At 49.5% G+C, this 24,588-nt stretch overlaps 1 long non-coding RNA gene across 1 annotated transcript in view; it reads right to left on the bottom strand.

Moving 5' to 3' along the window:
- LOC137205716 (uncharacterized) overlaps nucleotides 1-24,588 on the bottom strand; it is a 52,738-nt gene that overhangs the window by 1,667 nt on the left and 26,483 nt on the right. Inside the window, exon 3 of the long non-coding RNA XR_010934272.1 lies at nucleotides 2,365-2,505. This is a non-coding gene — a long non-coding RNA (uncharacterized lncRNA). The remainder of the gene's footprint in view (nucleotides 1-2,364; nucleotides 2,506-24,588) is intronic.

The raw sequence follows: 24,588 nt of genomic DNA, 5'->3' as shown, positions 1-24,588 counted from the left end.
CAGGTTGTAGGTGGTTAAGACTTCCCTGTGACCTTCATATCGAGCATCCTCATTATTCATTGTTGTGTAAAAAACACTCCAAACTTTGTGACATGAAACGTGTATTATTATTATTACTATTATTATTATTACTATTACTGCTACTATTATTATTATCACCTACAGTTTGGGAGGTTGGCAGGCTCGGCAAGGTGGTTCTTTCACACAGTTTTAGTAAGGCGGGGGCTGGGCTGGAGCCTTCCTCACTCAGATGTCTGGCGACTGATGCCAGGGCTACTAGCCAAAACACCTGCATGGAGCCTCTTCACACAGCCTGGGCTTCCCGCAGCAAGTGTCCTAAAAGAGGAAGAACCAGTCTGAACCTTTATCAACCACTATGATCTAGCCTTGGAAGCCCAGAGCCCCACGTCCCCACACTCTGCTCACTGAAGCAGTTGCAAACCCCACCCAGGTTCAGGGAAGGAGGACAAAGACCTGCCCCTTCCTGGTGGGCCGTGACGTCACGTTGCAAAAGGAACATGTGGATGGGAGATATCATCGTGGGCATCTTTTTTTTTCTTTATATTTTTAGTAGATCTTTATTGGAGTATAATTGCTTCACAATACTGTGTTAGTTTCTGTTGCACAACAAAGCGAATCAGCCACATGCATACACATGTCCCCATATCCCCTCCCTTGTGAGCCTCCCTCCCACCCTCCCTATCCCACCCCTCTAGGTCATCGCAAAGCACCGAGCTGATCTCCCTTTGCTATGCGGCTGCTTCCCACCAGATGGGTGTCTTTTTTTTTTTTTTAACATCTTTATTGGGGTATAATTGCTTTACAATGGTGTGTTAGTTTCTGCTTTCTAACAAAGTGAATTAGTTATACATAAACATATGTTCCCATATCTCCTCCCTCTTGCGTCTCCCTCCCTCCCACCCTCCCCATCCCACCCCTCCAGGCGGTCACAAAGCACCAAGCTGATATCCCTGTGTATTCACCCTGCCTAGTAGGAAGCAGCCGCATAGCACAATTCTCAGCTACATGGACAAATGATCTAAAATGTAAAAATTTGCATTTATTCCTATAAGTTTTCTCCTTTTCATTCTAAGCCCAAATGATTAGCCCTTGGCCCTGGGGAGTGCTAAATGGAAGAGAGATGGGCCCCTGGAGAGGGCAAAGGAAGAAGCTGAGTATTTTCTTGGCTCCCATTGGGGGCACTCGTCTCCACGCGGTCATGGAGCTCTATCAGCAGGCATGTCCTCAAGACCACGCTCTCCTGGCCCAGCCCACTGGCAAATGACCACGCAACGCCAGTCTTATGTCTTCTCTAAATAAGCTGGGACATAGAAGTCGCTTTGATCAAATGCTGGTGCCAAGCGGGGAGCATATGAGTCTAAGGCTGTCAGCAGCCATCTTCTGCAGCCCAAGGCGAAAGCTATCTGCAGAGCAAAGCCAGCGGTAGTGGGGAGCAGAGCCAAGGACTTGAGCAAACAGAGCCCCGATGATGCCATTTGAGCCAGACCTCTACCCCAGGACCTTCAGCCAATAATAAATTCTCTACTTTGCTTAAGATATTTTGGGTTACATTTTTATCACTTGCATCTGACAGTATCCTAATACACACCCATTTTTTCCCCAAGTTCTTTGTTTTCAGCTAAGGCCTGACCTCCCGGGGGCTCTCTTCCTCCTTCTATAAGAAGGAGGCCCCCTGAAGTGTATACATCCATCCTCTAGTCGTGGGGGCGTTCCCATGAAGGGAGGAAAGCCTGCTCTCTCCTTCCTGGATCCTCCAGTTTTTCCAAGCTCTGGAAATAATTGGAAGGTAACCATACCTCACACAAGACAACTGTCTCTACTCAAACTCAAGCCTGCCCTGCCACCTACATTGACCATGACGGTGAACGCACGCACTACAGAGGAAAGTGCTAGGATGGTCTCACAAGAGAGCTGCACGCTTTGTGCAGACCACCCTGGACGCTGCCCCAGCGAGGACCAGCCACTCTCCCAGGGCTCTACATGTCAGCTCCTCTTCTATATGACTTGGAAGCTGCTAGCACCAACATGTCAGCAGGAAATGCCTCTTTAATCACTGCAAAGTCCCTCCTGATTGTAAAGATTAGCTCAACCTCGGGCCTCGGCCAGATGAACCTGCTTTGGTGACAAATTCAGAAGCCAGAGGCAGGGAGTCTAGAGGGAGCTTGCCTGAGCGTCGTGGCCCCCCAGGGGCACTGAGAGCCCGTGTGTGAACACCACTGGCCTCGGGTCCCTTGTTTCCAGCCCCAGATTCCCTCCAGGCACTACCAATCACCTGAGCTTGGTTTGGTTTTGCAGTGAGGAAGCTGTTTTGGGGGTTTGGGGAGGAAGAGGCATTAAACGCACCCGGCTCTTGATTTTTCCGCAATCCTGAGCAGGCTGCGGCTGAAGGCGCTGCTGGCGGGGTTCTGGAGACAATAGGAAAGGTCTCAGCAGCTGAATTCCTCCGTGCCTGGTGCCCCTGCATGGACTCCAGAGGAAAACGGCCTAAAAATGGAGTCTTCTGTTATTGTACAATACAAATTTGTAGCTCGATTTAATTTGGAAACGGGAAGAAAAATGGGATGACATACTTGATGCGCAGACACTGATGTTATCACCTCACAATAAACCTTTGCCAAGAGGTGTAAAGTTATGAACTAACAGGGAAAACAAAGAAACTCGTCTTGCTTAATCCTAATGAGAAGGATGACACGTCTCACACTCAGACTGTATTCAGGGCCCTGCCCTGTCACACACAGGCATGCCAATCACATGGACACCCCCTCTTGGTCACGTGGGCACCCCTCTTGATCACGTGCACACCCCCTTCCAAAATAACTGGGATTGTGTGTGAGAGCGATTAGCCAGGCTGAACAGCAACCCCACTCACAGCTAGGTCACATTACACACATTCTATGCCTGTGTAGAACCCAGGGCCTCGGATAACAGGGGTCTGAGAAAGAGCGACAGGGTGGGGGGCAAAGGAGGGTCAAAGGTGCAAGAGGCAGCCAAAAAGCCTGAGTCATAAGCAGTTTGGTGACATGCCCTCTGATGCCCATCAGACTCCATGGCTCTCCCATTCTGCACTTTGAACCCAGAGCAGCCTACACAGGAGGCATGACCCAGGGGAGGGCAAGATGTTTTCTTTCAGACCCTAAACATATGTCATTCATTTGCATGGACACTCCAGTGGGCTACAGGCTACAGCAAGGCTGGGATTCACTAGGGCCATACCACCTCCCACCATGTAGCTGTACCTCCATCCCCACCCTTCTGCCCAAGAAAGTTTGTCCACTTCAGCAGGTTAACTACTGTCATTAACAAGCCACCCGTGGCTCAGCTCACAATAGTTTGTGATGCCCAATATGGCAGACATCACCATTTGAGTGGCTGATTCCACCAGCCGATGGCACAGGCCTATTTCGCATGTTTATTCCACCAAGACTTCCCCTCCGGTCCTGTGTTCAGAGCCTCTTCAACCTCACTCTCCCCGTAGTAGGTCCTCAGCCTTTGAGCGTGAACTTGAAAAACAGTGGATCCTCATTTATTGGAAAGCATGTTTCCAAACAATACCCAGTAGATTCTCCAGCGCCCCGTGAGGTGGGGTTAACTACCATCCAATCCTCTTAAGACAGATTCGTTTATTTTTTGATCACCTACTATGTACCAGGCACGCTTCTGGTAGTGACCAGAACAAAGGTCCTCCTCAGGGAACTTACATTCTGGTGGAGAAAGAAAGACATTAAAAAATAAGTCTAATAAATATGTACATTAAAACAGTACATTATAAGGTAATAAGTACTGTGGACAAAAGACAGAAGGGGCAGGTAAGAGCATTCAGTTTGCAGAATTGAATAGGGTGGTCGGGTTTTGCTTCATTTGTTTGAGCAAATACTCGAAGAGAGTGAAGAGTTTTAGACGAGTGGGCAGAGAGGGAACAGTGTTCCAGGCAAAGGGAACAACCAGAGCAAAGGCCCTGAGGCAGGACACGTGTGGTACCTGTGGGGAGCGGCAGGCGCCACTGTGACTGGGACAGAATGAGCCGGGGGGAGGTCAGTGGAGAGGAGACGGAGGGGAATAAATTGTTCCAACTAGAGGGAGCGAGTTCCACCCAAGGCCCGAGAGGCAGGACCTCGCATAAGTCGGGTGGAACACAGGCCCCTCGCTTAGAGCCCCAGGTGCTTCCCCTGCCGGTTCAAGGCGCGTAGACCTTCGGCTTCCGGTAGCCCTCCTCCCGCCTTCAGTCCCCACCACTTGGCCAGCAGACCCAGGACCCGGCCACCACACAACACAACAGGCTGCATTCTCTGGACCCCCAAAGAAACCATCCCGCCTCACCCCTGCCCCTAGCCCTGTGCTGGCAGGAGGGCTGACAATGTGAAGAACTGAATTATAAAACTCACCATGTTGAAGTTCTTCCCTTCAATCCAGGCCCAGAAACCTCGGATTACAGATCCAAGCTCCTGGGATCTCCCAATCAAAAGCTGGCGCCCACGAGGCAGGGGCCAGCCAGGCCCGGGAGGTGGAGTTCTCACTTCCCAAGCAGCCAGGACCCAGCGGCCGTCTGGCTAGGCTCCGCATGGCCAATCAGACAGCAGGCAGGCTGACACCAGGACTGCCAGGGCATAGGGGCTGCAGGAGGCATCTGAGGCAATGCTCCCCAAGTGCTCACGCGTAACTGAATCAGGCCTTCACAAAGACGGAAAAGAGTGCATTACCAGGCCCTAGACGTGCCAAGAGCTCCTTGGATCCATCTTCTTCCCAAGCCTCACCCTCTCCTTGGGCTCAGCCTGTTATAGCTAAATGGTTCTATTTATTGCCATCCAAGATTTCTGCTTGGCGGGGCCAAGTGGTGGCTGACCTAAACCAGCAGTGACAAGTGACCACACTCAGCCTGCAGGCGCCCAGCTCGGCGCCATGTTTCAGCGTCCCCACTTTCTCCTCTTTCTCACAAATAAACGTCTTCCATGCCATGGGCAAACTGGAGCCTTGAAACCACTCTCAGAGGCAAAAGGACTAGTAGAAGATGCTTAGATGAGTCACTGGGATTATGGCAAAGTCACTGATTCTCTCTGGACCTCAGTTCCCCTTCTTATAAAATGATACGGTCCAAAAGTCACCATTGGAAGGGCTGTTACAGCTATGAGATTATAGAGACAGTTCAGTGCCCTGCTTTGAGAACAGGAGGAGACTTTGAACCTCGGGGAAGAACTGAGGGGTTCAGAGGCCTGGATCTGAATTGCTTCTCAGAGGTTGCTGCAAGAAATAAGAGGAGCTGAGAAAGAGAAAGGGAAAGCCTCCCTAGAATTACCTTTTGGTACAGACTCCCAGTGGATGCAGAGTATGGGACCGAAGTAAAGTTCTGACATTGGGTTTGGTAACAGAATGGCACACACCCCATTCACTGGGGTCAACTACAGCAGAGTCGGGGACTTAGAGCTCTGATCGCTAGGAGCACAGCTGTGAGCAGAGAGGGTGAAATCCAGGAGTCTACTTCCAGTGGCAGAAGGCTGATGGGAAGGCAGCTGCAGCAGAGAGACTAGTCTGGGCCTCCAGCATCTCTGAAGTAGGAAAAGAGGTGGAAGGGACTGACTTTGGATGAGACAGATGAAGTGTCTGATTTCGTGCATGTCTAGTTAATACCGGAAGTCAGGAAAGAGGTCAGGGTGGAGATACGTATTTGGGAAATGTTTGCAAAGAAAGATAGAAAATGGAATGGCATGGATGAAGGAGAAAAGCATCTAGAGAGCATATTGGAATATATTGGAGAACGTTGCATTTAAGAGTTGAGAGAAGGCCGAGTAAGTCAGGAAAGGAGGTGAAGAAGGGGCATCCAGAGAGGTGGGACGGGCATTCCTGACTCCTGTTTGTAGCTAGTGGACACAAAGGACTGTTTTTGGCCAATGAGCTGTAAGTGAAAGCAATATGTCGCTTTCAGCCAGACATTTAAAACTGATGTGAGGCACTCGAGAGCTCCTTTTCCTCTGCTGCAGTGACCACAGTTCCAGTAGGGGCTGCTCTGCGGGTCCATTAGTGAGAGGATATGGCGCAGAATCAGAGATCATCAAGAGTGAGAAACCAACCTCTTTGCTTTAAGCCACTGGGATTTTTGGTAACCGCAGCACAGCCTAGCCTTTCCTGACCGATACGCTAATGGAGGAGTTTCTAGAAGGAAGATGGTGGCCAGCAGTGCTGAATGGAGCTGCAGTATGGGGACTAGGAAAAGTTGTTGAGTCTGGCAAACAAGTGGTCATCAGTGACCCTCACGCTTGGGTCGTGGGCACAATAACCAGACTGCAAGGCATTAAGTCTTGAAGGCAGGAAACGTAAACTTTTTAAATATTTGGGGGAATGTCAGAAAAGAAATGGGGTAGCATGAGGGCCAGCTGGGTAGGGGAAAGGCTTAAGTTTTTATTTTTAAGAGAACCCAGTGAAGAAGCAAAGGGATAACATGAATGATGGTGTGATTGCCCAAGCTCATAACTTCTCTGCCTGTCCGGGAAGCAGAAGAAACAAGGAACTAGATCTCCTGGCCCTGCAATGTTTTCCTTTCCTGGTTACACACTCACTCCAGGAGCTGACCAAGTGTCAAGGGGACTGAGCTGAAATTGGCAGAGGTGGGGGAGCACAGAACAAGAGAGGAGTCTCCTGGAAAGAGCCTGGTAGTAGAAGGATGGAGGGGAGAGGGAGGAAATTGATGGAAAGGCGATCATCTCAAGGAAACTGGCAAGTTCAGGAGCCCCTAAGGATTGACCTCCAGGACGCGAGTTCCCACGTCTATAAAATGGGGCTAACCCTTGTGACACAAGGTCATGGGAAAGATAAGAGAGGATGATGCATACATACCAGCCCGTTACAAACTGTAACGCTACATGCACATGGGATGGAATCATGGCTGGAAGCCACCGTTTGAGGTATCTTTACCAGAGAATCCATCCCTCTGGTTGCTGCCAATGAGGCTGAACTCCCAAATCAGCCACGATGGCTTGCCGAAGGGACAACCTCAGGTCTACACCGGCTGCACACAGAGTTCTCGCACACTCCGGGGTAGGGAGAGGAGGAAGACCCGAGTTCCATCTGTAGCCTCACTCCATGATCCTGGGCTAGTCAGCCCACCTTTCTAGGCCCCAATTCCTGATACATCGAATGGGGGAAATGGGACCAGACAACTTCTGAGAGGTCTCCCAGCTCTGACATTTTAAGATGCAGTGTTTCCATTAGCCCTCTAGCTGTACTTCTTCGATAAACAAAACATAAAACTATTTGCAATCAATTAAACCTGAAACAGTTACTATATTATTAAGTAGACGAACAGACACACAAAAATAACAAAAGAACTAATAACCGTCAGGTGATATTTTTGATCTTTAATCCCTTCGACTCAGTCCTCAGCCCAATGACACACATACTTTGGCCACACTAAAAGCCCTTTACTGCCAAGGAAGGCTCCAGCTGGGCCAGCCAGCCAGCTCAGAGCGCCCCTGTCTCGCGTTGCCTCCAACAAATGGGCTCCAGCTGTCAGATGCCTGCGACAGGCAGTGCACATGTGTCCGAGCCCACCTGTGACTGCAGCCCACCCCATGGTGGAGAGAGTGTGTCACTGAAACAAAACACATAAAGTTAGCACTTGGGTCTGTGCTTACCCTGAGCTTCCTAATTGTTACCAAAGACACGTGCTGAGATGCAGGAAGAGGAATCCTAAACTCTGACCTTCCTTAGCCCTTGGCGCAGTCCCTGTCAATCGGCTCAGTGGAAAGTCAATCCTGAGACACCCCGGGGAGGCTGATACCCAGGAAAACTTCCCCCAACCTCTCCCATCAGTGTGTGAGCCAATCAACCTCCCTCTCTCTCTCTCTCTCTCTCTCTCTCTCTCTCTCTCTCTCTCTCTCTCTCGCACGCACACACACACACACACACACACACACACACACACACTTCAGCAAAGGCCACCAGGAAGTGTTGGCCATGGTACTTGGAGCTGATCCCCTGCCTGGGTTTGATTATTCCTCCTCTCTCAGTGGCTTATGTGGGGTGAGACAGGCTTGAAAACCTGGTCATAAATTAGCCGATGCCCACGATAGTGGAACCAGTTTGCACCGAAGGCAGCATCCAGGCCCCGCTGCCTGTTGCGGACCAGCTCAGCTTCGCAGGCAGGATGACGTGTGTGTTCTCAGGCAGCTGCGTCTCATTTCCACATCCAGATCAAGTTGGCTGTGGTCTTCTGGGAAAAGCAGAATTCTGGACCGAGCACACCCCATCACCCCAGGCGCCAGCTCCCCTCCCCTGCAGTTGGCAGCTGTGAGACCCCAACGGCATTGAGGTGAGCCTCACTGAATCCTTGGGTGGGACAAGCGAGGCCCGGGGACAGGCAGGGGTCCTTGAGAAGTCACCAGGCCTAAGGCAGCCCTGCCTGTGCTGATAGTGTGCTCCTCAGCAGCTGCCCTGAGAGGCTGGGGCCGAGCCGCTCTGCCTGCATTTACTGAGGACGTACGCAGCCGGCAGCACACACAGGCTCTGCAGACTGAAATCCACGGGTCTGCTGCCTGGTGTTCCACCTTCAACAGCGCGAGAGCACTGCACAGTCTGGGCTGAGGAGAGCATCGTGATTCAGCCTTCCGCAGCCCCGCCTGCGTCCCCCAGGGTCCTGCCTTAGCCAGGCCTGCCTCTGCTCCCAACACTGTGCCCTTAGGACAGCAGTGCGGAAGCCACGCGCTAGGGGTCCGGAGGCCTGGTTCTCATCTTACTTCCTTCACATCTGCACAACCTAAATGTAGGAGGAAAGGTTTAGTTCTCTGAACATCACTTTTCACCTCTCTAAGATGAGACTTTGGACTGGACCATCTCTAGGGTCCCGGCTTCCATACCTACACTTTCCTGTATAAACTTACTTCAGGGGCCAAATCTTACAAACAGTCATAGAGAGAAGACTGTAAAAGCAGGGGGACTTCAAGAGCACTGTGGAAGCTCCTGGCCTTCATTGTTGCCCTGGTCCCCCACTAGGGTTCTAGAAATTCCACTGGAAGAGACTCAAGTCCCGGCACAGGGCACTCACCCAGACTATGGCTTCTCCACCAGAAAAGGAAACACCGGGGCAACTTTTATTCATTCATCTCTCTGTCTCCTATTGAAGAAAGCTACACTCTTTCACCTACAATTTAAGGGCTTCAGAACAATCTGGCCTCATTTTGCTTTTCCTCCTTCCACCCCAACCTGCCCTTCGTGCATCTTCAGCCCAGACTCAGGGGCAGACTCTCTATTCCCTGAGCTTCCCTTCCATCACCCCACCTTCTCTTTTCAAAGAAAGAATATCATATGCCCTTCACAGCTCAATCTACCTCTTCAGTGAAGAAGGTCCTTAAGGGCTCCCACAGGGCACTCCCTCCCCTGGGTGTGAGAGGTTGTTCTCACCGACAGGGAGAGGGGTGTCCTCACCCTTAAGACCAGAAGGAAAGGAAGGAGGGCCAGGGAGAGGCTCTGAGTATCCCTGGCAAACGTGGCCTTGGCCACAAGAATGTGAAGATGTCCAGGAAGGAATTCCTTTATTAAGATAGAATCTTCTGGTTAGAGTCCACCTAGAACTAGAAACTGAAGAACTCAGGCAAGGTGTCTGAGAAACTGCCACCTCTTTAGGACCAGAAGGCAGATGACAGAGATCAGAAGCCATGAACTTGGAGGACGTGCTGTAAGAGCCATGGCTTCTGGAATCCTCCGTGCCATTTTTCCTTGTTCTTTTCTTACTGATGAGTAATCAGTCACTGTCTTCTGAAATGTCTAGTCTTCCCCAGCTGCTCCAGGGAAAATCTGGGTAAACTGATTTTCAGGGTAAATCCAGGACCAGGGTGCTCAGTCAGAACGGCTATGTTTATTAGAATGAATCTCTTGATGAGACAGACAATTTTTTAGGAATATAAAAGTTACTAAGATTGACCCAAGAAGACTATTCTCTGAATACACCATCAACCATGAAAGAAGTTGAAAAAAATTTTGGAAGAATTATCTCTATAAAAGGCGATGAGTTCAGTTTTATGGATGAGTTCTTTCAGATTGCTCTAGAGCAGAGAAAAAAACGGAAAACTTCCTAATTCCTTTTATAAGGCTAACAAAATTTTATGAGAAACCTGTCAAAGATAATATACAAATACATGTATAATGTTATACATGTAATACTGTATGTGTAGACACACGTACACATATATACACACACATACAAATACAGACCAATTTTACTTATGAGTATAGATTCAAAAATCCTAAGTAAAAAAAACCAATAAATCAAATCCAAGGGCTATTAAAAAAATAACTCAATATGACTAATGCTATATTTGTTCCTGGAATGTAATGATGATTTAACATTTGGAAGCATATTCTAGTTCACATCAATTAGTCACAGAAAAAAAAAAGGTCATAAAAGATTCTAAGGATGTATTTTTTAATGTAATACTTTTTGTGAATTAAAAAAGAAAAAAACTTAACAAACTAGAAGCCTTGAACTTATACCTGTAATCAACATCCTACTTATGGTGAAACAATGGTTGCATTCCCGTTAAAAATAGAAAAAAGGTGAGGGTGATTTCTATCACTTTCATGATTAATTTCTAACTAATAACATGAAACAGAAACATGATATTTTTTAAAGTCCAGGAGATCTAATTATCATTATTTGCAGAAGATACTATATTCTACCAAAAAAAAAAAAAAAAGTAAAATAAATCCTAGGAGAAAATCTACCAAAACTAATAACATTTAGTAAGATGAATAATTACAAGTTAAAAATACACAAATCCACAGGTTACCTGTATGCCAGAAACAGCTAGTCAAAAGTTAATAGACAATATAATGCGGGGGTGGGGGGGGGGGTGGGGGGGGAGGATTCTATTTAAATGAGCAGAGAAATAATAATAATAAACCTAAAAGTAATCTTAATGAGAAGACATGCAAGGTCTATTAAAAATATTTTTAAAAACTTTACTCTGATACTTCAATTAAGATGTTTCAAACAAACAAACAAACAAACAAAACTTTACTGTGAAACAAAAAGCAGATTTGAAGAAAAACCATGTTTCCAGGGGGAAAACTGAATTTTTTTTTTCAAATTCTTTCCCAGCCATTTTTCAAGAAGAGTTACACACAGCAGGAGGGGAAGAGTGAGTCTTGCAGACCGTGTTCTCACAGGGACTCACATCCTCACGCTGGCACAGGAGAACAGGCCCCACTAGCCACGTCCATGTGTAAAGATTTAGTGTCCCTGAGAGAGGAAAGTTAGTAAGCTTTAGAAACATGATAGAACATGAAACACGATGATAATACTTGAAATCAGCCTTGGAAATTGTGAACCATAAGTTCTCTTTGCTCTGTGACTGTTCGAAAATCACTAGTGATTCATTAAGGTAGGAAATTAAATGAGTAAGGCTGTGAGTGCCATCTCATGGAGAAAGCAACTGATAGTGGTGCCCAAGTTATCGCTGTCACAATCTTTCCCCACCGTGTAAAGGCTATACCATCTGATGTGGCATAAAGCCACAGTGATAAAAGTAGTGTGGGGCTGCTATAACAGTTGTTAGATAAATCACTCAGACAGAAGGTATAACCCCAAACATAAGACTATATGAGGACTTCCCTGGTGGCACAATGGTTAAGAATCCACCTGCCAGTGCAGGGGACACGGGTTCCATCGCTGGTCCGGGAAGATTCCACATGCCGCGGAGCAACTAAGCCCGTGTGCCACAACTACTGAGCCTGCGCTCCAGAGGCCACGAGCCACAACTACTGAGCCCACGTGCCACAACTACTGAAGCCCGTGCGCCTAGAGCCCATGTTCTGCAACAAGAGAAGCCACTGCAATGAGAAGCCCACGCACCACAACGAAGAGTAGCCCCCACTCGCCGCAACTAGAGAAAGCCCACGTGCAGCAACGAAGACCCAACGCAGCCAAAAAAAAAAAAAGAAGACTATATCAAAGTATTAGTTGATAAAAGGGGCATCATGCATCCATCAGTGAGGAGGGGAAGGGTTAATTAATTAGTAGTAAGGGCTAGTGGTCTACTTTTGAGGGGGGGATAAATTCTCAATTCACTCTTATGTGAAAATAATTCCGGATGAATAAAGAGTTTAGCTGGAATTAAATGAATGAAAATCTTATTAGAAGAGGATATAGAAAGATAGCAGAAAGCACTGAAACTCCATGAGAGCAAGGATGTTTGTTTTCTTTGCTGCTGTATCTCCAGCATCTGGAATAGTGTGTGCCACATAGTAAGTACTCTATAAATTTATTGGAAGGATGAATGAATGAATGAATGAATGAATCTTTTTTCCTTTATAAATTTTCTGGTTACATACTTCGTCGCTTTTTCTGCTAGGGCGTTTTTTTTCTTAGTTACTATAATTTGTCTTTTTAACTCCTTATATCTCCTTACATATTAAAGATAATAACTGTCTGGACATTAGATTTATTGCAAATAATTTCCCAAATTTGTCTTTCACCTTTTCATTTATTTGAGTTGTTTATATCCCCCGCAAAAAAACTTATTTATATGAGATCTGTTAATTCAGTCACATTTCTTTTTTAACTTCTTTTGATTATTATTATCTATAGAAAATCCTTCCCAGTCCCAAACTGCTGAGGGGACTGAGGCCACCCTGAGTGGTCTGGTCCAAGTTACTTCAACAGTGGGGCTATTCCATCCTTTTCCGGGGCCTGGGGACCTGTTTCAGAGGCATCTGATCCAGAGGGTTTCCTATCCCAACCAGACCCATCCAACCCCCAAAGCTCCCTTTCCAGCTCACTCTTTTGCATAACCACACAGTGAGGTCATGTGTTTAGGACACCATTGTTCCATCACCATGGAGATGGTGAGATGTCAAAGCACTGGCAAGAAGCCTCCCGTGCAGGATGAAGCCAAGGAAGAAGATGGAGAGAAGAGAGGAAGCCAGAGAACCCAAAACATCCCAAGTAGCTCATGAGGTCATCCTCACACACAGTTTCCCAGGTGTCAGATTTGTTTCGAAAGCACACAACCTCCAGCCCGGCCCGGCATGTAGTGACAGCTCACAGGCAGCACCTAACCTCCAAAGAAGAGGTTCCCGTCACTTTTAACCTCTGGGGCTTCCAGCCTGACTGAGCTGACTGATGGCCTCCTTTGGAATTCTCAGCTTAGCTCTCCTGTTTTTCTCAGAATATAACTCCATGCTCCCAGTCACTTTGCTATGTCATCCTCCCTGCCCCCTTCAGATTCAACTCCTGACGTACTCTCCCCTCTGCTTCCAGGACAACCATTCTAATGCAAGAATCTGATTGTCTTACTCATCTTCTAAAATTAATTCAGTGATTAACCATCGCCCTAAGGGAAAAAAATCTGAATTCCTTAGGAGGCTATTCAGACCCTTTTCAATCTGGCTTCTGCCCCTACTCCAGCCAGCCTCTTACCACACCCTTCTTCATACTCTGCTCCAATTGTATTCTGCCTGGCATCTGAAAATGCTGTTTTTTCCATGTAAATAACTACCTCTCACTGAAACCTACGGGATAGGCAGAGTCCTCTGAAGGTGGCATATATGTCCTCATGTTTGAGATAATGAAATTAGGGTCCAGAGTGGTTAAATAATTAACCCAGGGTAACACAGCTTTTAAGTAGCAGAGCTGGGATTCAGATTAAGATCTTTCCAACTTTAAAAGTCTTGGTCTCTCCGGGACTTGCCTGGAGGTCCAGTGGTTAAGACTCCATGCTTCGACAGCAGGGGGTGTGGGTTTGATCCCTGGTCGAGGAACTGAGATCCCACATGCCGTGAACTATTTCCATTTTTAGCACTGAAAAGTCCCATGTCCTGGGAAACCCCTCATTCCCCAGCAAACTGGGATAGCTGACTACCCTGCCGCTGCCTTTTGCTATTGATGCCAATTCATCTTTCACTCATGAGTTCTTCCTCCGCCTCCTCCAGGAAGCCTTCCAAGACCACCTCACACCCCCAGAAGTATATTTCCCCTCTCCTGTCACATTCCTGGACCTACCTCTAGCCTGAAAAATCACCTGTGTCAAAATAACGTGTCTGCTTATTAGTCTGTCTTGTTACAGGATGAATTTCTGACTGTTGGAACCCAGGCCTGTTCATGTCTGTGGCCCCAGGGCATGACAAGGAGTAGGGGCTCAGTTCAATTCGTGTTTGTGCGATAAATGGGCAAATCTGACCAGGGCTGTGCTATGGGTAACCAGGAGGCCAGGATCTCCTGAGAAAAGTGGTTTCCAGAAATAATTCTGCAGTTAAAAAATTCCAGAGTGGGTCCTGTCTGGAGTTCCCTGGTCAGCAAGCGTGACCAAAGCATTTGCTCTGCTTGACACTCACAGGCCCTATCAGATCTATAAGTACAAATCTGACCCAACCCCTCTGCTGCTGGCTTTTAAGCCCATTGGCATGTCCAATGCCCTCCTTACAAACTTCTGGGAATGTTGGGTTGTGGACGCATTTATACAACTGTCCCAGGAGAGGAAGAGGATGGGAAGGAAATATGCAGCGTTTACAACTCTCTGCGCTGAAGTCTCGGAAATGATAGTGCTTGATCTCAGCACCCCCTGGAGGAAACTGTTTCTCCACCCCGCACCTTTCACCCCCACTTCCCCTCCGAGGAGACCCGCTGCCCAGAGAGGAGAATGAAGGTAGCTTTGCTCTAACCTGGATGTTCCGGCCCTGGTGAGCAGGCAGACGTGAAACAAGAATGACAGAAGAAGAGATGCCCCATTGTTCGGTGTAAGAAACAGTTCAGATTCAGACTTGTTCTGATTTATCCAAACACATCCCACTGCTCTGACGTGCACCTTCCGGAATCAAAACCTGACATGTGTCAAAACACCAGCACCACCGCCCCCCAGTAGCACTTGACATCTCTCTCCCTGCAGAGGGGACCGATACTCCATCCAGCCACCACCTCTCCTTTCTGCCTTTGCCCCATGATGAAAGCTCTCCTCCCACAGAGACACTCTGGAAGCGCTTGAGGAAGTAATAGTGAATAATAGTAATTTTAGCTCTCGGGACAAATACAGAAGAGGAAAGTTCAGGGATGAGAAGAGATGATGGAAGTGGGGAAAACTGGTGCCCAGAAAACTCAGGAGTGAGGCCCACAGCTTCCTGGGCCAACCATATATTTGAATTGACAATCATCAGAAGGAGAGTAGGTTTATTATTCCTCAGTATGCATAGCATTTGAGTCACAAATGTTCATTAGGTCCTGTTGAGCTCAGTACCCAGATTTGGGGTAGGAAGGGTCGTGATTATTAGTCCCACCACGTAGATGGCAAATTCGAGGTGCAGGAGCGGTATGCGATGTACCAGGTCCACAGCTGGTGAGAAACGGAGCTCACACTTAAACCCAGCTCTGTCTCACTCCAGATCTCTATTGCAGGCCACACTCTTGTAACCCTTACTGCGCTGCAGGTATTGTTCTCCTGTTCTCTCATTGAATCTTTCTCATGGCCCTGGGCTCCCCTCTTTGCTCCACTGGCATCTCCTCCAGCCCCTTCCCGCATTGCCAAACGTCCTGACAGGCATCTGTGACAAGTGAGCATTACCCAACTTACCGCACAGCCTCCCTGAGAACCAGGTGGATGTGGGAGACTTCGTATCTCCTAATTGGGTTTCTCCACCCACTTGAGCTGGTACATATTCTGAACATCCTCTGTGTGCCAGGCCTGGAGCCAGGGACCATGGAGCTCAAGTCCAGACACACCCCCAGCCCCACGACCTTGGCCAGTTCACCCCCACGTGCCATCTGAATCCCAGCAATCCAGTGAGCCGAGCTGGAACCTCCCAGGAGGGAAACGTGGGAAAGTTCAGGCTGCTGGGAAAGCCTGAGGGGGAAGCAGGGGGATTCTGAGGTCAAACACGAGATAGGCTCAGAGGATCATATCCAGTGGCCCGGCTGGCGGAGAATTTAGGTGCCCGCCAGCCAAGGAAGTGGTTTGGGCATTTGTGACGGCGCTGCCTGTTCACACCACAAGATGTAAACATCCATTCGGCAAGATGGACAGCCTCTCACCACATTTGGAAGACTTCTTTTCACTGAATCCCATTGGCTTTTAAAACTTTTTAAAATACGTTATGACTTTGCAGGGCATTTGAAAGAGTTTAAAGCAGATGGGCCCACAGACAGGACAATGGTCTCTCTTCTGTAAGGGCAGAGCAAGGAAACTCCTACAGGGACCCTTGCCCACCTGTGGGGACTGAACCGCCTCATTGCCAGGACTCTGCCAATCTCCCTCCCTCCTTTAAAGTCTTCCTCGGAAAAGCCAGCACTCAGCCAGGCACTGGAATGGCAGAGTCAGTGGTTGCTACGAGGCTGACTCTGCAGGTGCAAGGTCAGCTCTCGTTGGGAGGGCAGCCACCCTCCAGTCCGGTCCCAGGATTCGGCTCACCGTGGAAACTCTGCTGCGCAAGCCTCATGGTCTCCCCAGTTTCCTTGGTTCAAAGAAATACAATCTCCCTTGCTCCAGGAGAAACCTCTGCTCAAAGAGGAGAAGAGTTTGGTCATGGGTGTGAGAAGCTCACCAGGCCCCATTTCTTCTCCACACCCTGCCCACATAGCCACCCTCCCCCAGGGAAGCCCAGATGGAGGGGCTGGACCTTTCAAAAGGACTCTCAGGTTGTCCAGAGTCTGAGGAACATTCTGCTGCTCTTCTGGCCCTGGCCTTACCCCTTTCTGGTTTCTCCAGCTGCTGGAGATGGGGATATAATGATTACCCCTCCCTCAACAGTCAGGATCTAGGAGATCATGATTCCACTCACTCTCCAAGCACTCCAGCCTTAGAGAGCGTCATGTTTAAAAACTAAAAATCCTGTAGAGAAAGTACTATCTGCAATTACACAATCACCCAATTCCACAGGTGGGCATTTGCCTGGCTTGTGGGTTACCCACAGGCTTGTAAGGGAGCCCGGAGCCTGCCCTGTCCCGGCATCATAAGGGGAAGGGTAGGAAATGAGTCTGGTTGGTGTCAGAAGGCTGCTCGTTTATCTGGAGCCTCCCTCCTGGGTGGCTGGAGAGCGAGTTCTTGGAAATGGAGGACCACACCCTGTTGGGAAGAAACAGCAGAGCACCGAGGGGGATGCTGCAGGGAGGGGCACCCTCTGACTCCGGGGCGGGGGGCGAGGGGAGGAAAGCTGTTGTCTGTACAAACTGGGCCTCTGACGTGCTGACTGCCAGGACACTGATGTGATTTCTGAGGCAAGAGAGAGGCCCTGAAAGAACCCACCACGCCCACCCGCCTTGGTGATGGAGAATTCCCCAAGGAGGGCTGCCGCTTCACGCCTACAGGAGAGAGGAGCACAGCCACTTAACGCTTTTCCTAAGGAGAGTGAGCAACTTCTGAAAGCAGATCTTATTCATTAGAAAGAGGTAAACTCCAGAATAATGTCAAAGAGGACCAGAAAGGTATACAAAAGTTGAGACACAACCACTTTATCCATGGGATGTCCAGTGTGTCCCTTACCTAGAAGTAAGGACTGGAATGGCTACAAAGTCGGGGCAGGGTGGGTCTCTGTCCCAAGAACAGTCTCTGGCATTTTGTAGGCAAGGCACAGAGATCCAGAGAAAGCTCTAACTGAGAGAAGAGAGGAGGGGAGAATTTTAAGAATTTCTTGAAAACCCTAATGCCTCCTACCACCGGTACCTACTTATCCATGAAATGCCGCCATTGGCAGTACAATTCTTTGAGATATAACAAGACTGGGCCCCCAAACCCAACAACACTACCCCAGTTGGCACCCAGTGGTATTATTCCCAAATTCCCAGCCCCCAGAACCTTGGAATTAAGATAAAAGCCACTGATAATACCATTATACATTGTTTCCCTCTGCTGCATTTCCTTAGCAAATCATTCCTTCTTGGTGTGTAACCGACTTAAAAATCTTTGATTAGGGCTTCCCTGGTGGCGCAGTGGTTGAGAGTCTGCCTGCCGATGCAGGGGATGCGGGTTCGTGCCCCGGTCCGGGAAGATCCCACATGGCGCGGAGCGGCTGGGCCCGTGGGCCGTGGGCGCTGGGCCTGCGCGTCCGGAGCCTGTGCTCCGCAACGGGAGAGGCCACAGCAGTGAGAGGCCCGCGTACAGCAAAAAAAAAAAAACAAAAAACAAAACAATAGTGTAGCCTTGGGACAGGGTCCTGGTTCCACCTCAGGGATACACATAACAATATCTTTGAGCTCTTTACAGAACTTAAAAAACCCCCAACAATTGAAAGGTGTTAGTATTCTTCATTCCAGATTAAAGGAACCAGAGAAGCCCATCAAGATTAGGAGACCACCTGCGGCCAGAATAAAGGAGCGCAGGCCCTGCACACACCGTAATCTCATCAGCAGCCCCACCCTTAAATATTGCTATAAAACTGCTCACCAAGTCCTCCCAGGTTGGGACACACAGTTTTCAAGGGCAGGAACTTGCTGTGTGCCCCTTTGTCTGGCAAAGCAATAAAGCTATTCTTTTCTACTTCACCCAAAACTCTGTCTCCGAGATTCAATTCAGCACCAGTGCACAGGGGCAGAGTTTTCGGCATCAGTTCCAAGAAAAAGGAGCACAACTCAGGCTAAGTCTTGGGATAAATGAAGCCGCACCCTGGGAGGAAAGTCACATATTCTCCTGGCGTTGATTCAACCGGTCCGGAGCCCCAACACATGCTGGGCATTCAGGGTAAAACGAACAAGACAGGTGCTGTTCCCGCCTTCTCGGACCCATATTCCAGACATCCCCCAAAATATTTCCACCAGTCCATGAGACAAATTACACAGGATGGCTGGCAGAGAACCTCTCGGAATTATTCATGCATAAGACTAAATCTGCCACATAAGGGACAGCAGTTCTGACTTTTATGGTTCAAAACCGATTGACCAGGACTTGTTGGAAGAGGGTGGATAAAGCATTACCAATATGTATGGGTGATGCGGTGGGGCGGAGGTCAGATGGAGAACAGAGTGTCTGACTACCGAGCAGACCGGACCATGCTCATTAGCAGATCCATTGTTTGTATGCACGCGGACAGATTCTTCCAAAGTGTATCCTTATTCATCCAAAGTTAGATCAGAATCCAAACTTTGCACAGTGGGCACAGAAATGACTTCATGTGCTATTTATTTTTAATGTGTAAATAAGCCAGCAGACAATAAAATAACACAGAAAATGTTCAAGCCTGCACAAACATAAGCAAAGTATAGACTTTAAATTTTTTTCAGGTCATGAGGGCAAAGCCCCTGCTCAGTCAACCTCCTCCCATGTTTAGGAAGCACCCCTCAGACCCACACCAAGTGGCAAAATGTTCAAATCCAAACTGCATGCTCCTCAGTCATTCGGTCCCAGTGAATGTTACGCGAAGATCCTTTGGTATCTCACAGCCCCTTCCTGTCATCCCAGCTCCGCCATCACGTGAACCCAGCTTAGTCTAGTGTCTCTGCCACTTGACATGACATCACTAGAAGAGCATGTCATCTGCGCCTTCACGGCCACCCGGTGCTCTGAGATGCCCCAGGGCTCCAGCTTCGGGTGGAGCCAGGTTGCGGAAAGAGTGAGTGATTATGAGTGGCTGGTTGAACCCAATGTAACGGATGAAGGGGATCCAGAACCCCTAGGGCTTTGGCCAGGGAATACTCCACCTCAGCTCAAGGTCACTGGTTAGCTGCCCTGTAGCTGTTCGCTGGATTCAAGTGCAGGGTTGGCAGGGAGAGAGTCTTACCCAGGAGCCTGTTGGGGGTTTTGCACAGCAAGTGCTCGCCTGGTGGATAGCGCAGGCGGCAGCCTCGCTGGTGGCAGGCAAAGTCCCGGAGCTTGGGCTGGGCCCGCAGTGCTGAGTCTTCTTCATCATCCTCCTCGCCCCAGGGGACCAGCATAAGAGACCGCATGCTGAAGAGCAGCCAGCAGGGCCAGAGGAAGGCACATGCCACCAAGAATGAAGCCAGGCATATGCCAGACTGCTTTCCCCGCCCCAGCCCCGTCCCCTCTGCGCCGCCGACTCAGGGCTCATCCGCAGCCCTGAATCCCACTCTCGCTGACTGGGGAACTCTTCTGGGCCGCGGCATTCCCAGCAACTAGAGCTCACCTTCCCTACAAGGCCGCTGCGTGTGCCAGTGGGTAGGAAGCCTCTCACCCAGAAAACACAAGGGCCCCCGCTTTGAGGCTCACTTGGGGGCTGCTTGGAACCAGTTGCAGGGGAAATCTCGATATCTGAGTCTCCATCAGGCACCCTTGGGGTACACGAATCAGGGCCAGATGGATTAAATTACCCTTGAAATGTGAGCAAGATGACGGTCCAGTCTGGGAAGGAGGGCATAGGCATTTGAGGTGGAGATGCCTAGGCGTGTGATGCTGGGCACAGCCTGAGAGAGAACTGCTGAGCATGGTGACAAAGCTCCCAGCTGTGCCAAGTTTGGGAGTTAGCACACGGCTTTGGGCTGGAGACGCAGGGACGCGATTACCAGGAGGCATGGCCCGAGTTGGGGATCAGAGCATCCGAAGGTCTCTGGCGCCCAGGCCGTAGCCTCCACTCCAGGCGCTGCTGGCGGGTGGGTCCAGGTGCCTGGTGCAGAACCCTTAGCCAGAAGGTGGACGTGCGTGCGGCAAGAGAGGCAGTGACGAGGGGTGGATGGCGGCGGGGGGCAGCAGCAGCAGAGCCCAGCTGCAAGGAGGGCGCTGGGCTCTTAGCCAGATGACAGTGAGCAATCTGTCCTTCCTCTGGCCCAGCCCCACGCTTTCCCCACTTGCCTTTGCCCCCCTGGTTCACTCACATTTCCATGTCTGCCCCACCAGACAGTGTGTGTGCATCCATGGAAGAGAGCAAACCTGAAGTGGAGCTGGTACTCAGTAAGAGGGTGTTGAGTGAAGGAATCCATCAGACTGAGAGCCCCCGGGCCCATCTCAGGGCTGAGGCCTGGAGCATCTGAAACTGGAGTGTGGGTTCTTAGAGCTTCCCTCCCGAACCCCCCCCCAGTGATCCCAGGACTAACACAACCTCTCCAGCCGCCATCTCTGGCAGAGCTCGACGGACACAGAGGGCCCAGGGGCTGACGCCGCACAGCCTCCGCTGGCCAGGCAGGTGGGCCTGGGGCACGATGCTCCTGATAAGAAGGTTGCCCACAAGAACTTTTCCTTCTAGCTTCCTTCCTCAGTGACTTCCTTCCTGCTAGCTTTAAAAGCCATCTCTGAGGGACTTCCCTGGTGGTGCAGTGGTTAAAAATCCGCCTGCCAATGCAGGGGACACAGGTTCGAGCCCTAGTCCGGGAAGATCCCACATGCCGCGGAGCAACTAAGTTCATGTGCCACAACTACTGAGCCTGTGCTCTAGAGCCCACGAGCCGCCACTACTAAGCCCACGTGCCACAACTACTGAAGCCCGCACGCCTACAGCCCGTGCTCCGCAACAAGAGAAGCCACAGCAATGAGAAGCCCACGCACTGCAACGAAGAGTAACCCCCGCTCGCTGCAACTAAAGAAAGCCCGCGCACAGCAACGAAGACCCAGTGCAGCCAAAAATAAATAAATGGATTAATTAATTAATTAATTAGTTAGTTAAATGCCATCTCTGAGAGTTGATGACTTACAAATACCTATCCTCTGCCTGGTCCTCTTTGCTGAAATCCAGACCCAACTAACCAGCTGCCTACTTGGACGCCTGGGAGTCTAATGGCATCTTAATCTTAACATGTCCCTGCCTAGCCAGCCACACCTGTGCTCCTGAAGCCTTCCCCTTCTCAGTAAACAGCAACACCACTCCTCTAGCTGCCAAGCTAGGAGGGTTAATTTTATGTGTCAACTTGGCTGGACCACAGCGCCCAGTTATAGGCTCAAACATTATTCTGCATGTTCCTGTGAAGGTGTGTTTTGGGTGAGATTAGTCTTTAAGTCAGTGGATGTTGAGTGAAGCAGATTGCCCTCCCTAAGGTGGGTGGGCCTCAGCTGAATGCCTGAACAGAATAAAAACAGACCTGCCCCAAGCAAGAGAAAATTCTGCCAGCAGGTGACCTTCAGGCTTGAACTGCATCATCAGTTCTTCCCTAGGCCGTTAGCTTGACGGCCTACCTGCAGATTTTGGATTTGCCAGCCTCCATAATCCTGTGAGCCAATTCCTTCACGTCTTAACGGTTCTGTTTCTTAGAACCCTAGTACACAAGTCACAAGTCCTGAGGTCGGCCTTGACCCCTCTCTCCCACACCCGAGATCTAATCCAACAACAAATGGTATCAACTCAACCTTCCAACTGTGCGCAGACTGACAGCTTTGTGTGACCTCCACTGCTCACCACCGCAGAGCGGGCCACCGTCATCTCCCACCTGGATTACCACACCTGTTGCCGGGGCCCCCTGTTTCTGCCAAAGTGATTTTTTAAAAACCCAAGGCAGATCATGTCACCCTCTGGTCAGAGACCTCCATTTCATTCACTCAAAGCTGACCTCCTTACACAGCCCTAGACAATCTGCCCGCCACCCCACCTAGCACCTAGCACCGCTCTGAACTCACCTCCTGCTCGTGCCCTTCTAGCTACATCCACTTCTTTGCTGTTCCTTCAACACACCAGGCGTGTCCTGCCTTACGGCTCTCTCTTCCTGGTACTCTCTTTCCTCGGAGACTCCGAGACTCACACACTCTCTTCCTTTAGATCTTGACTCAAATGTCAACTTTTCAGTGAGGCTGTCTCTGGCCATCCCACCTGAAACCGAACCCCATACACACACCAACACTCCCCAGTCACCACCTTGTTTTATTTTCCATCAGCGTCCGTACTGATATTTAATAGACCGTACACACTGAATTTATATCCTATTATCCGCCCGAGTAAAACAAAGGCCCCGCGGAGGACTGGGAGCTGTGGCTGCGTTGCTTACTGCTCTATGCTCAGGGCCTGAGCAGCACACAGCAGGTAGTAGACATGCAATAGGTATTTGTTTAACAAGTGAATAAATGAACAAATGAACCAGCTACCTCGGACCAGCATTTCAGTTTATTTTTTCATTAATTTATTTTATTTGTTTATTTTTGGCTGCATTGGGTCTTCGTTGCTGTGCACGGGCTTTCTCTAGTTGCGGCGAGCGGGGGCCACTCTTCATTGTGGTGCGCGGGCTTCTCATTGCAGTGGCCTCTCTTGTTGCAGAGCATGGGCTCTAGGCGCACAGGCTTCAGTAGTTGTGGCACATGAGCTTAGCTGCTCTGCGGCATGTGGGATCTTCCCAGACCAGGGATCGAACCCGTGTCCCCTGCATTGGCAGGCGGATTCTTAACCACTGCGCCACCAGGGAAGTCCCAGCATTTCACTTTCTGAACGTGTGTGGCCACATTATCTTTCTCCCAAGCCACAGAGGACAGGCGAGCTCCAGGGCTGGACTGAGCCTTCCATTCTGAGTTTCGTGCTTGGCTGTGAGCACAATCAAAGTTCCGAGTGTCGCACGCAGCAATAATTAGCATCTTGGAAAAACCTCTTCCTTAGGCCTCCTTCCTCATCTCTGGGACGTTCTGAACGCTCAGCTGGCAACATTGTACACTGGAGGGTCTTGATTGGGGTTTTAAAAACAAAGCGATGATGACAACATGTGCTCTTCACAGCCCTTCCCCCTCCAGGCCCTGCGTGAGCAGCGGCTGGGTTGCAAGGCCCTCTGACCCCTCAACTCCCAGGAGAACGGGTCTTCCCTCAACATGCGATCTATGTGGGAAACTGAAATCATAAGTTTTTCTAAAGCTGGGGGGCAAGTTTATTTTTAATTTACCTTATTCTATGAGGCAAGAAACACAGAGATGCCCCGAGGCTGAAGAAAAGAGCCAGGACCTGAGAGAAACACCAGAGACAGAAGTTTAATTAATTTTAAACCAAAGTCCAAATTATTCCATTTTATTCTGTTGATAATTAACTTTTTCTGTCTTCCCCTGTTGCCATGATAACCCGTCAACAAACAAGCGCTACGGGAGGAATGGGATGGGCTCGCGGTGGAGGCTGGGCCTTCAGGCCAAGGAGAGCCGGTCCCCCAGTCCAACCAGCCTGTCCTTCACCTGCTCCGTGGGCCCCTGCATCAGGGACTCAGACAGCAGCTTCCTGCCTGTATTCTGGACACTGTCTCTGTGCCCCCTGGCCTGTGTACTGTGACTTCTCCCTCTGACTGGTATGACCATGCCCGCAGACCTTCACTTCCCCTCAGTCTCAGTTCCCGTAGCCCATCCTCAGGGAGGCCCCTCTGACCATACTCTAGACATTTCTACTCCACCTGCCCACCCACTGGATTGTCTGCACTTAATACCGCTTATTCTTTGTAGTAATCATCACTATCTGATATGGTCTTGCTTATTCATTTGCTTACATACTGTCAGGCCCCTCCAGTGTTTCAGTGAACTCAGACTCTTCTGTTTAACCCAGCGAAATACCTAGTACCTAATCTTACGGAATGTGTGAATTAATGATTGCACACAAGAGAATGAAGGCCCCAGGAACAGGACTCTGGCCTGCTAGCAACACAGAGAGCACTGGGCAGTAAGGCACAAACTCAGAATCACCGTTGCAGCTACACCAAGGAGTAGAAGGAGGGCTCTGTGTAGCCCTTCCCACAGCTGGCCCCTTCCAGCCCCAAATCATATGTTTGCTTTG

This window comes from Pseudorca crassidens, chromosome 14, assembly GCF_039906515.1.
Source record: "Pseudorca crassidens isolate mPseCra1 chromosome 14, mPseCra1.hap1, whole genome shotgun sequence".
In the NCBI taxonomy this organism is placed as follows: domain Eukaryota; kingdom Metazoa; phylum Chordata; class Mammalia; order Artiodactyla; family Delphinidae; genus Pseudorca; species Pseudorca crassidens.
Note: the sequence above shows the minus strand (reverse complement) of the source record. Positions and strands in the feature narration are given on the sequence as shown.